The sequence below is a fragment of the Hirundo rustica genome, chromosome 2 (assembly GCF_015227805.2).
Source record: "Hirundo rustica isolate bHirRus1 chromosome 2, bHirRus1.pri.v3, whole genome shotgun sequence".
NCBI lineage: Eukaryota > Metazoa > Chordata > Aves > Passeriformes > Hirundinidae > Hirundo > Hirundo rustica.
This window is the reverse complement of record NC_053451.1, coordinates 23,036,063-23,050,773: the sequence shown is the minus strand read 5'-3', so window position 1 is coordinate 23,050,773 and position 14,711 is coordinate 23,036,063. Positions and strand designations below refer to the sequence as shown.

The following is a 14,711-nucleotide window of genomic DNA, read 5'->3' as shown; positions in this document are numbered from 1 at the left end:
CAGTACAAAAGCCCTTGGTTTCCCCTCCTCCTCATTCCAGCATTTCCCCATCGGGGCTGTCAGAGACAGTTCAAGGCCTCCCAGTATTTCAGACAAAACGGGGTCTTGCTGCCCTGAGAACAAGTGGCTGGGGTCTAAGAGAAATGGGGAGATTTGGGGAGCTGAAGAGCTGTGCAGGCTAAACCTGCTGCCCCTGGAGGATGGCCAAATGGTCATCCTCCAGCATCCCCACGACCTGCCACAGGCCAGCGCCTCCCTCCAGGGTTTGGCTTCCCAAGGTGTGACTTTGGCTCGCAGGCTGCACAGCCAGGCCACTTGGATTCCCCAGGGCTTGCTTGTGCTACAGCTGGCGCTCTGCAGCATGTCAAAGAGAGGGAGAGATTAACTCCTTTTTTAAGTATCTCATTACTGTTATATTTTTAAACACAGCTGGTTGAAAATTTTTCAGCAAAGCCATAAATAAATAAATACTTTGAGGAAATTTCCTGCGATCTCAAAACTTCACTGACTGGTTCAGCCTTTATCAGATTATGTTCCCTCTACAGTATTCCTAAGCTCCACTTGGCTTTTGCTTTCTCTCCTGTAAGGACCAAATCCACTGAAACATCAATAAAATACCAAGATTTCACTGTTTGCTATTTTAACAACCACCCTCCTAACCAGCACAGCAATCACATACTCATTGTTGTGCCACCTGGTGATTTCTTAATTTTCTTTGTAATCAGAGGTGTCACCTGCCAAGACCCAAAGATCCGGACATCAAAAATTTATCTCCTAAAGCTATCTGCAAAATAATTCTTCTCCTGCTCCCCATGAGAGAGATGACAGAACACAGTCAGCTGGGAATGTGATGTCTCTGATAGGCTTTCCTCTTTCACAGATCATCCTGCTAGCTTGGTTTAGAAAGCAGTTTCTACAGCTGAGGACAACAGTCAAAATCACCATCTGTCATGACATCCTACATAAAATAAATAAGAAAGACAACACCACCCACCACCTCCTATTAGCAGACTGTTAAGGAAAGCAAACAATCACCCACTTCTGAAGAAGGCCAGGAGGAGCACTTCTTTTACACTCAGTCCCCTGCCTGCCTGTGGCAGACAAAGCCTATTTAGTAGTGTCTGTACAGGACCCTGCTATTACATAAATAGCAAATAAAGTTCAGCTGAGAAAAAGTGCCTCAAGCATTTCCATTGCTCCATGTGCAGAGCCTCAGGTGAGGTTCTGCAAATGGAGCAATGGAAATGCTTGCTCCAGAAAGACTGCCTTTCTACAGTACTTCTCATTTTAACAGGATGGTTCCCATTTAAACCCTCTTCAACCTTGAAAGAGATGGCTTGGAGCTCCCAGCCTGCTTACCCAAACGCTAACCCACTCCTCGTAGCCCAAAAAAGGAAATAAATTCATGAACAAATCATTTCCAGTACTTTTTTTGCAGGCTATTGTTATGTGACTGCATTTGGAAGTAAGGGAGAAAAAAAACAAATACATGACTGTGGTCAGAGTCTGGCCTAGAATAGGGGAAAGAAAAATAAAGAAACCTCAAACCCCAAACCCAATCCTTGTTTTATGTGTTTAGTAAATTTTAGATGAAACCATAAGCAGTAAAGAGACCAGGAATAAACAGTGACACCAGCTCCTGGGCTTTGGGGGTGACAGCAAGAGATTCTAATATATTATCTATCTATCAGTGTATTCTGCTCAACATTAGACATTTTTAAAACCTAAATCTAACATGCTAATCATTTAATTGAAGAAACCTACCTTGTCTTCTGCTGCAAAACACTAAGAAGCTTTTGCATCATGAATTGTTTTAACATTTTAGAATGTCTTTTCAATGGAGAAACCATCTTTACTTCAGAGGTATTAGCAAATGTTTCACAGAAAAGATTAGACTGTCTTCTCCAAAGACTCACCAGGCAGTGTTCTGGGAGGACAGAGCAAACCCCTAACATTTGCTTGTCTACCAGGAAAAATAAATATAGAACCCTTTGATTTTCCAAAAATCCTTATATTACTGTCCAGTAAAGGAACGTAAGGATTATTAGATTCCTTTATTTTACAGAGACTCCTTTAAGAACTCAGGTGCTCTGCAAAAGCCATCCTCTGCCTCAAGGACATTTATCTTGAATTGCTTACAGGGACTGCCAGCACTTCCTTTGAGAAGGGAAATCTGTGACTGTCCCAGAGCACAAAACACCCCCAGAAAACCTTTCACTGTTCAGTACAAAGTCATCTGTAGATCATGGTCACCTACCATCCAAAGTACATTAAATACTGTCACTTGCTCCAGACCAACAAAGGCAGCATTAGAAGTGGGAAGGAATAAGGTCTTTCCCCTTCCTCTAGCAATGGTGAAAGCTCACCTATCTAAGGGAAATACAATCTCAGAATTACCATTAGGGAAATTATTCATCGCTTCTTAACTTGGAAAACACCATAAACTCTTTAGGGAAGAAAAGCACTCAGTTTTGTGAAAACGCTGCTCCAAGATTTTAGATCCAGTTATGCAGCTGGCACATTCTGCCCTGGGATGGGTAAAACAAGCTCTTCTCATCCAGTCACATCCACAACGTGCTGCAGGATTTAATAGTTCCTCACGAAAGACATAAGCTATATAAACAAAAAATGTTACAATTTTTGACAGAAAGCAGCTTTGAGAATTCTCTCTGCAAGCCCAGCAGGGAAACAATTATAATTTTCCTCTGCATTTCTTGCCAGCTGAAGTTTTTATCTTTCTCTGCTTTACTTTGCCGATAACAAACATCTGTTGGGAGCATCCTGCCTTGTGCAAGAGAGGAACAACACATCCATCACAGCCTTCAGGACTCTGTACTCAAGCAAAGCCTCTGGAGATCCTCCTCTGTAAGAGCCACAGATAAACCTCTGCTGGTCTTACCTATTGACTACAAAATTCTTCCATGGAAAATTAGCCTTTTTTTTTTGCAGGAAGCCTTCAGAAAAAGCACAGTGAGCCTCTAGCAGAGATCCCACACATGCCTATGGATCTTTATTTTAGGATCTTCCTTCCCAGCTCTTACCTACCATCAGCTCTTACATATTTCTTCAGCAGAAAGCTCCAGAAGCCCAAATCGGCGGGCTCCAAGATAAAGCTGACCATCTGTGGCTCATTAACATCTCACTGAGCCTTTCTGGCCCGGTTCCTACGTGCCCCTGGCAGATGCTGGCACGCCAGCACACGCCGTGTCCGCCGCTTCTCTGGCTGCCTGTAGTGAGACAGGTCAGCGCAGAACCCTCCCGGCCCGCGGAGCGCCAGGAGATGGGAAACGCTGCCTTTGAGCCCTCAAGCCCCGATCCACCAGCCGAGGGGAAGGAGGGCAAGGAGAGACACGGATCTCATTTCGAGGACGGCGTTTCTCCAGAACAACCCGTGGGGAGGCAGCAGCCCTGCCTGCGTCTGCAGGCAGCCACCGTGCCCGGGCAAGGGCTCCCCAGACCCGCTCCGACACGCAGCGCCGCGCTCGCCTCGGGTCGGCGAGGGCTGGGAGCATCTCCGCGGCAGCGGGCTGGCGCCTGGGGAGGCACCTCTAGTCGCTCCTTATCAGCCTTCCCCAAAACAAGTAAGGGCGGGGCACCCAGGATACGGCCCAACAAGCCTTTCTCAGCCCCGGCAACCGCTGCTGGCAGCACCGGGACCTCGGGGAGAGGAGGGGAAAGTAAAGGCAGAAAACAGGGAGAAGAGGGGGTGCAAGGGCCTGGCAGAGGCACCCGTGTCCTTCGGGAGGCAGCACGCACGCAGGGAACAGGGGCACGCTAGAATCCTCGGCCGCGATCCTGCTCTCCCTCCTCATCGCGAGGTCTGGGGCAAAACTAAAAAGGTGCTGGGAGAGAGGAAGAGATTCTTCTCAGTAAGCATGAGGAGGGATGGGTGGCACAAACCCATTTTTTAACACCTTTTCCATCCTATGCCCTAAGTCAGTTGGACAGCAGTGAAGGCAGCAGCTATGCTGGGGCCTCTTCGCAGTCTTTCGTGCACAGGGAGTGACCTGGGATCAACAGAGAAGAGAAAGCCGTAACTGTGCAGCTGTCTGACATCTCCCACCACTCTTCCACTCCTAAGGCACTGACTGCAAGGGCACAAACACCTCATCTGAGATCTCTTCTGTAATTCAATTATTTAGCTTGCAGAGAGCAGATCAAAACACTTGTCAAACGGAGGAGTCCTGCTACAGACAGGCTCCTCTTCCTGCAGATTAGAGCAGTCATCTCTTCACTTAGACACAAAGAGCCTCTGGCAACACTGCCATTAAAAACAGTATGTTCCAAAGCATTCCTCTGAGCAAAAAGCCTCTGACTGCAGTTCAGGCTGTTACTCAGACAGCAGTAGGGCATGGCCATGAGCAGCTCCCCAAGGCAGTTTGCACCTTTTTGTAAATAGATGCCAGAAGAAGATGCATCTGAATCACCAGCCGCACCCCAAAAAGCGCTCCAAGACGGACAAGAAAGGAGAGGGGAAAGAACCTGCCCAGGTTTCACTGAAGCAATCCTATCCTCCTTGAGAGACAGTTCCCAGTTAATGCATGAAGCCACGTTTTGCTCATGTCCTGCCACTGGTGTCCACACAGCTGCTCCCTACTGGGCTGCTTGTGCGTGGAGGGGTCAGATTAGCATTCAGGTATCCCTGTATGCCCCCAGACACATGCTCAATGTGCCCAGGAAAAGCATCTCTTTGTAACCCTGCTGTTCCTGCGCCTCCTTACAGTGTAAGGTACCTCTTCGCTGACCTGAACATCTCCTCTTGCACCTGGGCACAAAACAAGCCATGGACCTGGCCTTAGCAGCATCTGTTAGAGCTTATTCTTGGCTTGTGCACTGAAAAGCAATGCCTCCAGAGCAGCAGAAGCAGTTTCAGACCCCCTGTGGAAAGAAGGCACACAATATTTATGTAATAGTAATGGTACTGTTTAACTTGAAATTGCATGCTGCAAGAAAAACTGTTATTACACCAGCACTCTCCTCTTCCAGCTACCTTTCAAAGCACAATACCACAACTGAAAACTGGCTGACAGGGGAGAATTAAAGACATAACTGGCTCCTTTCCTTTCCTTTCCCTTCAGCCACGAGCTCTTGCTCTCCACCTTTAGCTCTCCAGCTCCGCTGCCTGCCCCAGTGTAAGGCATGCCCAGCAGCAGGATGCTACCAACACCAGCTGCAGTGCCAAGAGCCCCTTTGGGAAATCCCTCCCTGGAGCACGTGTAGCCACTGATGTGAGCCAAGGGCTAAGGAAGATGAGACTCTGCTATGGACAACTCTCAGCTTCAAGGCTTCAGCTTTCAATCAAGGTTTAGTGACACTCAACTGTGACCTCTTCTGAGCAGAGCATGGTGGAGAATGGAGCATGAGACTGAGTATCAGGCACCGTGGGCTCTGTACTTAGCTCCAGTCCTGACCTGCTGCAGCACTCCAAGGCACACGTGTCCTTTTCATGCTCTATTTTTATCTCCTCTTCCACATTTGCCTCACTGTTTTGAATGGGGATGTAGGAACAGTCTCCCACTACAAGTTAACATAGTATCTACCATAGCTGTGTCCCAACCTTGGTTAAAACTTGTAGACATAACTGTAATACAAATAATAATTTAGGTTTTGGAATATGGTGATGGGGGAAGATGGCATAGCAGGCCTTTCTCAGGCCTTCATCCAGAGAGTCAAGAAACCTGTACTTATCTTCAGTGCTGAAGCTATGCTAAAACTGGGTTATACTCACATTTTTGTGGCTGATGAAATTTGCACTTGTTTGCTTGGTCGCTAGTTTGGGAAATTTTTTTAAAGGTGGTTCTTTCAAGTGGCTCAGAGGTTAGGGATGTCCAAAGCTATCCCCAGGGAGATTATAGGGTCAGGCATCAATGATAAACACAGCCTGCCACTTGCTCTTGATGTTGTTCTCTTTGTGCTCCTATTCCTTTCTCCCCAAACCTGCAGGCCAAGCAATCGAGAGGAAAACAGGACAACTGTATATTTAGCAACTATGTCCCTGCCTAAATTGCTACATGATGTAAGCAGCAGACCCTTCCTTCCAGAAAAGACCACAGGCTTCATGATGCCGTCAGCAGGATCCCACAGCCCGTACTGCACCAGGCAAGCCCAGCCAGCTCCAGTGGGAGCAGGAGTGGACTGGTGCCTGTCCTGCAAGACACAGGGCTGGCTTGTCTTGCTGTAGCCTCATGAACCAGATCACTCTTCCCTAAGGCTTCCTGAAACTGGCTCCATACCTCCCTACCAAGAGGTGAGTAGGGTCAGCAAGCACACCCAGGCTCCAGCAGCTCCAGCTCTGTACCTTGGTACTGACCTCCCTTTCTCAGCATCCATCATCAAACTAATGGGCTGCATGGTCATCCAGCATAGCTGATCATGATCCCAAGACCTTCTTCCTCTCTGCTGCCTGGGCAGACACATCTGGCAGGATCTGGAGCTGGGGTGACGAATGGCTGAACTACTCTTGCAACATTTTACAGCACCTCAGGCACCCGGAGCAGCAAGGTCCTCAAGGGCAACCAGTCCAACTCCTTCTCTACAGCATTACAGAGGTGTTCAGGCACGAGCTGGCATGGAACCAGGAGCTCAGCTCCTCACCTGCTGGAAAGCAAACATCTTTTCCCTTCAGGCCAGTCCCAGACACCCCCAGGGAAAAGTTGGAGCGACGAAAGGTGATGATGGACACATCTAAAGCAGCTGGCGTGCCTCTCTGAGGAGCTCTTCATGCACCAGCTTCTCACAGGCTTGTCTTGCCCCACAAGCCTCCAGCTGCAGAAATGCCTGACAGCTACAAGGCTTGGCCAGCTGTGGGATAGAGGAGTCCCCACAGGGACTCAAGAGATAGCAGATATCAAGCCCTCCTCCTGCAAGGGTCCCACAGCTCTGCTGTGGTCTGACTGGCCATGCCCAGAAGAAGTTAATAATGGGGTGCTCCTCACTGGATTCAAACCCCATTACAACTGGATTACAGGGGCCATCTTGCTCTCTTTCTGCCCAGATGACTCTGGCTTAGAAGCTGCACTTCAAGTGCTTGCAAGCCAGATTATGCCTGAATAGCCACTTAGAAAACAGGGTCCACTTCCATGCAGGAGTAGGTGGTCAGGACTGGTCTGGGCAGCTGTAACACTGGTGACAGTGGGACCGTCCCACAAACCCACCAAGCGTGACCCTATACTGAAAAGCGAGGAGGGGAGCTGGTCTCAGTGCACAAGTCCCACTGACTCTCCACTGCATCATCAAAGTCAGCCCAGGTGTGTTTGAAATATCCCACCCAGCATGTTTCTGAAAGCATCTCCTGACACTGGGACTCAAATCCAACCCTTCAATCTGACAGTGCTTGGGTTTGTTAAACAAGCAGCTTTCTTCTGGAGAAATGAAACATAAAGATCATACACCCATCACCATTCAGAGGCCCCAAAGAAATCTCTCACTGAGAGCAGCAGGCTCCAAAAGACCTGGACCAGCCAGTCCTTTTTACCACCCATAGCCAACAAATAGCAGGAATCTTCTTGCTCCAGAGGGGACTGCCATCCAGAAAAGTGCTGGAGCAACGCGAATGCTCTCCATGTCAGCTACAGCTCAGGGAGCAACTTGGGACAGAAGGCACTAGATTAAATTTCTTCAGCATCCAGAACACTATTGGCTTCCAAATAACTGTCTATTTGTGTGCGTGCACGCACAGGAATCCTCGCTCCACGGTCTGTCTTTGCGCCAGCATACTCCTAGCGCTGCGACTCTCTAGGGACAAGGCCCATACTTGTATTCAATCTCAGCTTTGGCTCCCAAACACTAAGGTTTCAGATTATGTTTTAAAAAACATTTTCTCTGGCAACTGGGCTGTTAATGGATGTGATGTTTTTGCTCTCGCCTCCTCCCCACCTTTAAAAGCTTGGCACTAAAGGGCTTCTTTGAAGATAAGGCCAAATTTTCAATTTAAGGGGAGGAACTTCATAAAGTAGATTTGAAGGGATGGAGAGGAGGAGGGGGAGAATAAAAAAAACAACCAACCCTGGAGCCACTTTGCCTGTTGAGATGTACACTGCACAGCACATAGGATTACAATGGACTCTCTGTACCACCACTGGCTGGAGCCAGAAGTTTGATGCAGCTGCACTGCTGCTACCTACGCGGGGCTCCCCGAGGGTCACGCTCAGAGAGGGCCTTTGCTAGAGCTGCACACCAGCCTGCCCTCCAAACCAAATCATCCTGCAGCCCCTACAGAGCCCACATCCAGCCAGCAAGCAGGGGTACATGTCCCCATAGGCAATGGGGAGGAGGAGCTGCCCCACTGGGCTGTAATTGCTGCAGGAGGCTCTCTGCTGAAACCAACTGTGGTCCTCATCCAAGAGGTTTTTTGAGGGCCAGCAAATCTGTGGTCTCTCTTGATCTCCAGCAGATCTACCCTCAACGCCGCAAGGAGGCAGGGAAGTGCCATTTAGTTTTGCAGGTGGAGAGCTGAGGCAAAGAGCAACTTGCCCCAGCTTGGGGGGAAAAATCTGTGCTGTAGAGAAGAATCAAATGCAGCTGCCCTCACATCCCAGGCTTGCACCCCAAATCACTGGCATCACTAAGCAAGGTGGCTGCTCTCCCTAAAATTTACCAGGATAAATTACAGTGGCATTATCAGAAGAAGCTGAATTTTGCAAATAAATGGTGTATTCCAGGCCAATGTATCCATATTTCAGGTGCATTTCTCAAAGACTACCTCAGTATGTTTGTATTACCACAGGCTTTCTAAACCACACTAAACACAACACATTAATACACAGGGCTCTGTCTAACCTGTTCTTTTGTCAGCTTAAGGGAAAATAAAAAGTAACTTCATTCTGGTACTTGAAAGCTGACAACACAGTTCTGACAGGGATCTTTACACCTTTTTCCCCTGCACTCGTGATTTAAAGAACAGCAGAAGGGCCTGAGGCACAGTCTTCATATATACAAGTTTGTTCAGACTCGCTGACATTACAACCAGTGAACACATCCCTGCACTTGGCAGGGCCCTGGGTCTATGGCTGCGCATGAAAGTACAACCTGCTAGCTGATGTCTCTGCCAGAGCGGACCTGAGGGAGCTAAAATGGCATTGCCGCTGCAGGGCTTGGGGTGAAAGATTTACTGCCTAGGCACAGCAGTTAATGAAAAATGACCGCTTTCCAAAACCCCACCTGGCTTTCACACGCACATATAGAGACACCACAGCCCAAAACCCCTGCAAACTTGACAACTGGGGGTTTCCATAGGGGCAGCATGCTGTGGTGTGCTTGTGGACCTTTGCTGGGCACTTGCACAGGCACCAGGCACAGTCACCATCCCCACATCTAATGGCTGCTCAGGGAAGATGACTGACTGGACACAGGGCAGCAGCCTCTCAAGAGCAGCTGAGCAGAAAGCAAGGATAAAGTCTGGCTCTCACCTCTGTGCTGGCACACTGCCCACGAGGAGGGCAAAGAAGCCCAAGCACGTCCCGCACGCTCCCTGACGCACATTTCTCTCCATTGATGCCACTAGAGCCAAAATAAATTGGCACTGCCTCTTACTCAAGAGCTCCTACAACACACAATGGCACCCTCAGAGCCCCTCACAGGCACCCAGTCCAGGTGCTCTGCTACCAACCCCATCAGGCAGAGCTGAGCCTCCCATCCCACTTGTCCTTTTGCAGGGAAGAGAGGCCATTTTCATAAAAGGAGCATGTAACATCCTCAGGGCAGGGATCTGTTGCTCCCTGTTTAAGCAGAAAGCTCTGCATCGCCTGCAGCAGCTCTGGGGCTGTTTTAAGCACCAAGTGGTTTCTTTTCCCTGCAACAAATATCCATCTGAGCTTTTCAGCCAGCTTGCTTCCACTGCATCCATACTCCTTTTCTCTTAGCTTCCCATGGACACTCAAGACAGCTGTGTTGCTGGAGCACACGCTCCTGTGGAGAGATTTTAGAAGACTTATGCACAAATATGCATACAAAGCAAATTTTGAAAGCTTCTCATTCTGCAAGCATTCCCTCCAGAGAATCGGCTTCAAGCCCCGTGTTCAGCCAACGAAGCAGCAGATAGGATGTTGTGTGATTCAGAGCCAAGAGGAACTAAACCCGGTATCAGGAAACAAAAAGATGCATGCGATACCTTACGTTGAACAAGTACCCAAAGTACATTCAGAAACCTGAAAGATGATACTCACCCCCATTCCACCTAAGGACCTGCAATTCATTTAATCATTATTCGCCTTAAATTGTTCTTGTGGCCTAGGAACTGGAATATATAACAACCTCTTAAACTGAGACTGACCACAGGAGCACCAGAACACACAGCAGCAGGTTTTTCCCCTCAGGATGTTTTCAGTCTAACCAGAAACAGGAAGTCTCCAAAGATTTTGCAAGAGAACTTTTTCCTTGTGGGATATCCCATCCTAACTGCAGAATTCACACTGCAGATTTTTAGCCCGGGAGGTAACCATTTAAACCAAGAGATTTGCAAGCCTTGGTCTGTAACACGCCAGCACTAATATATCAAAACCACCTCTGCACATTAAAAAAGTCCAAGGGAATTGTCCCTCATGTCTCTGAGGCACCCAGCACCAAATATTAAAACGAACAACCCATCATTATTTACTGCCAAAGGAACTTCTGTTAACCTGGAGTTACCTTGGCCTACTGCTGCTGCAGCACCTTGCAGGCTGAGTGACTAAACTGAGCCCAGCTGAGCTCAAGTCGCTGAAAACCCACCTGCAGGCCAACCTGGGCTAAAACAACCAGTGCGGTCCTCAACACACTTTTCCCTGTCATTGCTCCCCTGCTTCACGAGGCACACAAGGAGGGGTGCTGGGAAGACAGCCTGCCTTTACCTGGGAAGTGAGTGATTTTGGAGGCACAGAGGCGCACACTCTCCAGCCCTTTGGCGGTCCTGAGGAGGCTCAGCACAACAGAGAGGGCTCTGCTCAGTGCACCTGAGTTCTGCTCTGAGAGACATGAGGGTGGGCACAGGTCAGCCGGCAAGAGCCAACACAGACAGCAATAAATGGCCCCCTCGCCGCCACAGGCACCAGTTCCATTTTCTGCATGGGAACGGTACGGCACAGGGCTGCGGTGAAAATTCAAGCTCCCAACAGGGCACGTGCTTGGGCTGAAGGCCCAGCCCAAACACCTCCACCTTCGAACACATGCTTCCAACTGAAGTGTCTTTCCTGTCCTGTCACCCATGTTCCCTCCCACAGCCCAGGCAGAAGAAGCAATAGTTGGGTTTTTTTCCTGTGCTTGTTATCAGATTGCAAGGTTTCTGTGCGCCTAAGGGCATGTGGTTCAGGAATAGGCCAGGAAATGCTGGCAGGTAGGATCTGGTGGTGTTTCAGTCAAGTGTTCCACTTGCAATGACAAAGAAACTACGAAAATTCAGGTCTGTCCTAAATGAGTAACTTTTCTTAACTCAGGAAAGGAAGTTTCTCCTCTGCAGCACTGGGGAGTATGAGGACCAAGCAGACGCTGCTTGCTTCATTGCCCCACCCATGATGGTTCTTGCTGGGCAGGAGGCTCCAGCTGGCTCCCAAAGAGGCAATTCTGCTGGCCCTAGTCAGCCAGGAGCAGCTGCACCAGCATCGTGAAGGTACTGCGGGGCTGCCAGTTTGGTCCTGAAGATCTAGAGGGATCTGTCGGCTGTTAGTTTTCAGGACATAGCAGAATTTCAAGCAGTGAAGTGGACTGAGCAATGGTTCACCTGTCCTTCAATGGAGAAAAACTCCAAGCCAGGAGTCTCACTCCAGCCTCGTCTGAGGGCTGGAAAGACCTCTGCAAACACCAGACATTGGGTTTCACTCTGCAATCCCAAAGAAACTCTCACTCTGTGCTTCTGTATAATGTCAGTAGAAGGCACAGAAAAGCTGCTTTCTCCTGACTGCAGGGATACACAGAACTCATACAACTTACATGCTAGCTTGGAGCACACACATGCAGAATCATGCAGCTCCAATGCTTCTTCACTGTGCCAAGCAGAGAAGAAATGTGCGGATTCAGCTACTTGGACTGGGATATCTCTCAAATAAAAGTCCTGTGGGTGTGTGTGCATGAGTGGGAGAAAACTGAACTTGCCTTTCCCATCTGCACAGCACCTCTGCGCACCCTTCAGATGAACCTGCCTCACATTCCCCAGCAGGAAGCAGGGAGGACTGCACTGTGTCTGACTTCAACCCTCACACCAAACACATACTGTGACTCTTCTGCTTGGTATATGCAGGATGAGTCCCTGTAACTGTATCTGAAGGGGAGGATTAAGAAAAGGACATGGAACAAAACTCCACTTACTTCTTGTAAGAGAATATCATGCACCCAGCAGGGAGCTCACAGCTCTTCCTAATTGTCCTATTTACTTCAGACGATCCCCACATGACTCCTAGTAGCATGGGAATTTATTTCACCTTCACTTCTTTAGGTCACTTAAATAAACAGAACAAATCTTCACTGCAAACCCATGATTTCTGCTGAAATCCTTCTCCAAGACATGAACCTCAATATTCGACTCATTAATTTGAAGTGTCTGCCACATAAGTACATAGGCATAAATATGGAGGAACCCTCTGCTTAATTGCAGGCACACTGAATCAGTTCGTTTCAAAAGAAAACTAAGATAAAATTCTGCTTACAAAACGCCCACATTCTTCTAATGTTTTCCATGGTAGTTTTTTAGCCCATGGGAAAATAAATTTTAATGGCAGATTACAAATGAACATATCAAAAAGACACTATAGTAGCAATGTGGAAATTAAGAGAATTGGGCACCAAGAAAAACATTTAAGACATGCTGGGAATTACATGCGGGTGCTGAGTGTGCGTACGGATTCCTGTTATCCCACTCACATAATGCTGCAGAGAGGTCAAGAGAGTTTCTTTAAAACAAACAAGGACAAAAAAGCTCAACTTTAATAGACGTGAACAGCCTTTCAGACAATGCCAGTGAAATAACACTTGGGGTACCAGAATCGGTTGGGGAAATGCCCAAAGATAGATTTGTATTAAGTACCTTCTGTCAGCCAGGGGTATTGGTTAAAGTCTATTATCTTCCAAGGTGAAGTATCTTCAGAGCACTTGAAAAAGTCTTGTTTGGACACGGCTACAGATTTCAGCAACTCACTTTCTCCCCAACACATTTTCTATTTACAGTCACCATCCAGACGATCTGCCAAAGTTGCAGTCCAAGCAGGGAGGCATGCGTGCACGAATCCCACAACATCCCACTGCCGGGCAGAAAACGACTTATCCCTGACCCAAATCACTCCTCATCCTCGCACCAGGGTTAAAAACTCCTCGGTCACAGAAAAGGACAAAAATTCTACTAACAGACTACCCACCCCCGCTTTTCTCTGCAGCAGCCCCTTCAGAGAGCACGAACCGAAATGCCTTCGCATCTGCCAGAGACAGCTCTTGCCTGTAAACTCCCAGCAGCTTTTGACAAGAGTTGGAGCAATGGAGGATGGATCAGCGCCTTACTTTGCACAGCTTCTCCATCTCCCTCCCCGCTCGCCGTGCCTCCTCGCCCAGCCGGCAGTGAGGACGGGGCGAGCTCTAGGACCAGGCTGCCGGGGAAGTTCCAGGCGAGCCCTGGAGCACCGCGGAGCGTCTGCGTGCCCTGGGCCCTCCATTAGTTCTGGCCGACCGGCCGAGGAGGAAGAGCTGCGGGCAAACATCCGAGCCCGCCACATCTCACCTGCCTGAGCGAAAACAAGCCCCGTCCCGCTGGGGACCAGCGGGTCTCCACTACCCCCTTGTCACGTCTCCTACATCCCTGGGCAGATCCCCTTCCTCACATCCCCGCACCAACTTCCCAAACTCTTGCCGCTGCCTGAAGATGGATGGGGCGAAAAGCCGTGCGCCCCATCGCCCGCCACAGCGTGCGTCCCCCCAGCCCCGCGCCAGGGCCAGCAGGCCCGGGCCCCTTCTCTTTCACTCACCGCGGTCTCCAGTGGAGCAGGCGGGGGGAAACACAAAGATGCCCCAAACGAAGGGAAGCAACAAAGAGGCTTAACTCCAGGAGCTGGGAACTTCCAGGCCGGATCTGCGGGGAATTCACTACACACACACACACGCGCGCAGAGACACAGAGGAAAAAGAGAGAAAGAGAGAGAGAAAGAGGGGGGAAAAGCCTGTTTTGGGGGGAAGGGGAAAGTGAGGGGGCCCTTGGTTTGGGGGTGGTGGTTGTGCTTTTTCTGCGGCTGGGGATGGGGGGCCGCGCTGAGCTCAGGCGCGGCGGGAGGAGGAGGAGGAGGAAAAGGAGGAGGAGGAGGGAAGAGGCGCCGGGATGCGGGCAGCCAGACCCTCCATACGGGAGACGGCTTTTGGATGACTGAACTCCCAAACAATTCCCTGCTCCGGCTACTCCTGCCCCAAGAGCCTCCCTCCTTCCCCTCCCCCTGAGGAGGAGGGAAGAAGAGGAGGAGCCAGAGCAGGGAGAAAACTCCAAGTAAAACCCCTTCCCCAAAGCCCGGCAGCGGCCGAGCGGCGTCCCCCCGGCAGCGCGCCCCGGGAGCCGCGGGCCCGCAGGGCCGCTCCCCGCCGCCCCCCGCTCCCGGGCCGGCGGAGGAGGGAGAGTTGGGAAGAAAAGCTTGTTATGGGAAGGGGAGTCGGCCCCGCCGGCCCGGGGTGCGGGGCTCCTGGGCTGGCACCTCACGCTGGAGTGGCACCGGCGGCCCACGGAGCCCCTCCTGGGCGGCCATCCGGCCCCACCCTCGGCGGCCATCGGCTGT

At 49.9% G+C, this 14,711-nt stretch overlaps 1 protein-coding gene across 2 annotated transcripts in view; it reads right to left on the bottom strand.

Annotated features, from left to right (window-relative positions):
- Positions 1 to 14,308, bottom strand: part of BOC (BOC cell adhesion associated, oncogene regulated) — a 53,962-nt gene extending 39,654 nt beyond the window's left edge. For both annotated transcript variants that reach the window (XM_040056766.1, XM_040056768.1), the window contains exon 1: positions 13,920 to 14,308. The gene's annotated coding sequence lies outside the window, so the exon portion shown is untranslated. The remainder of the gene's footprint in view (positions 1 to 13,919) is intronic.
- Positions 14,309 to 14,711: the final 403 nt, after the last annotated feature.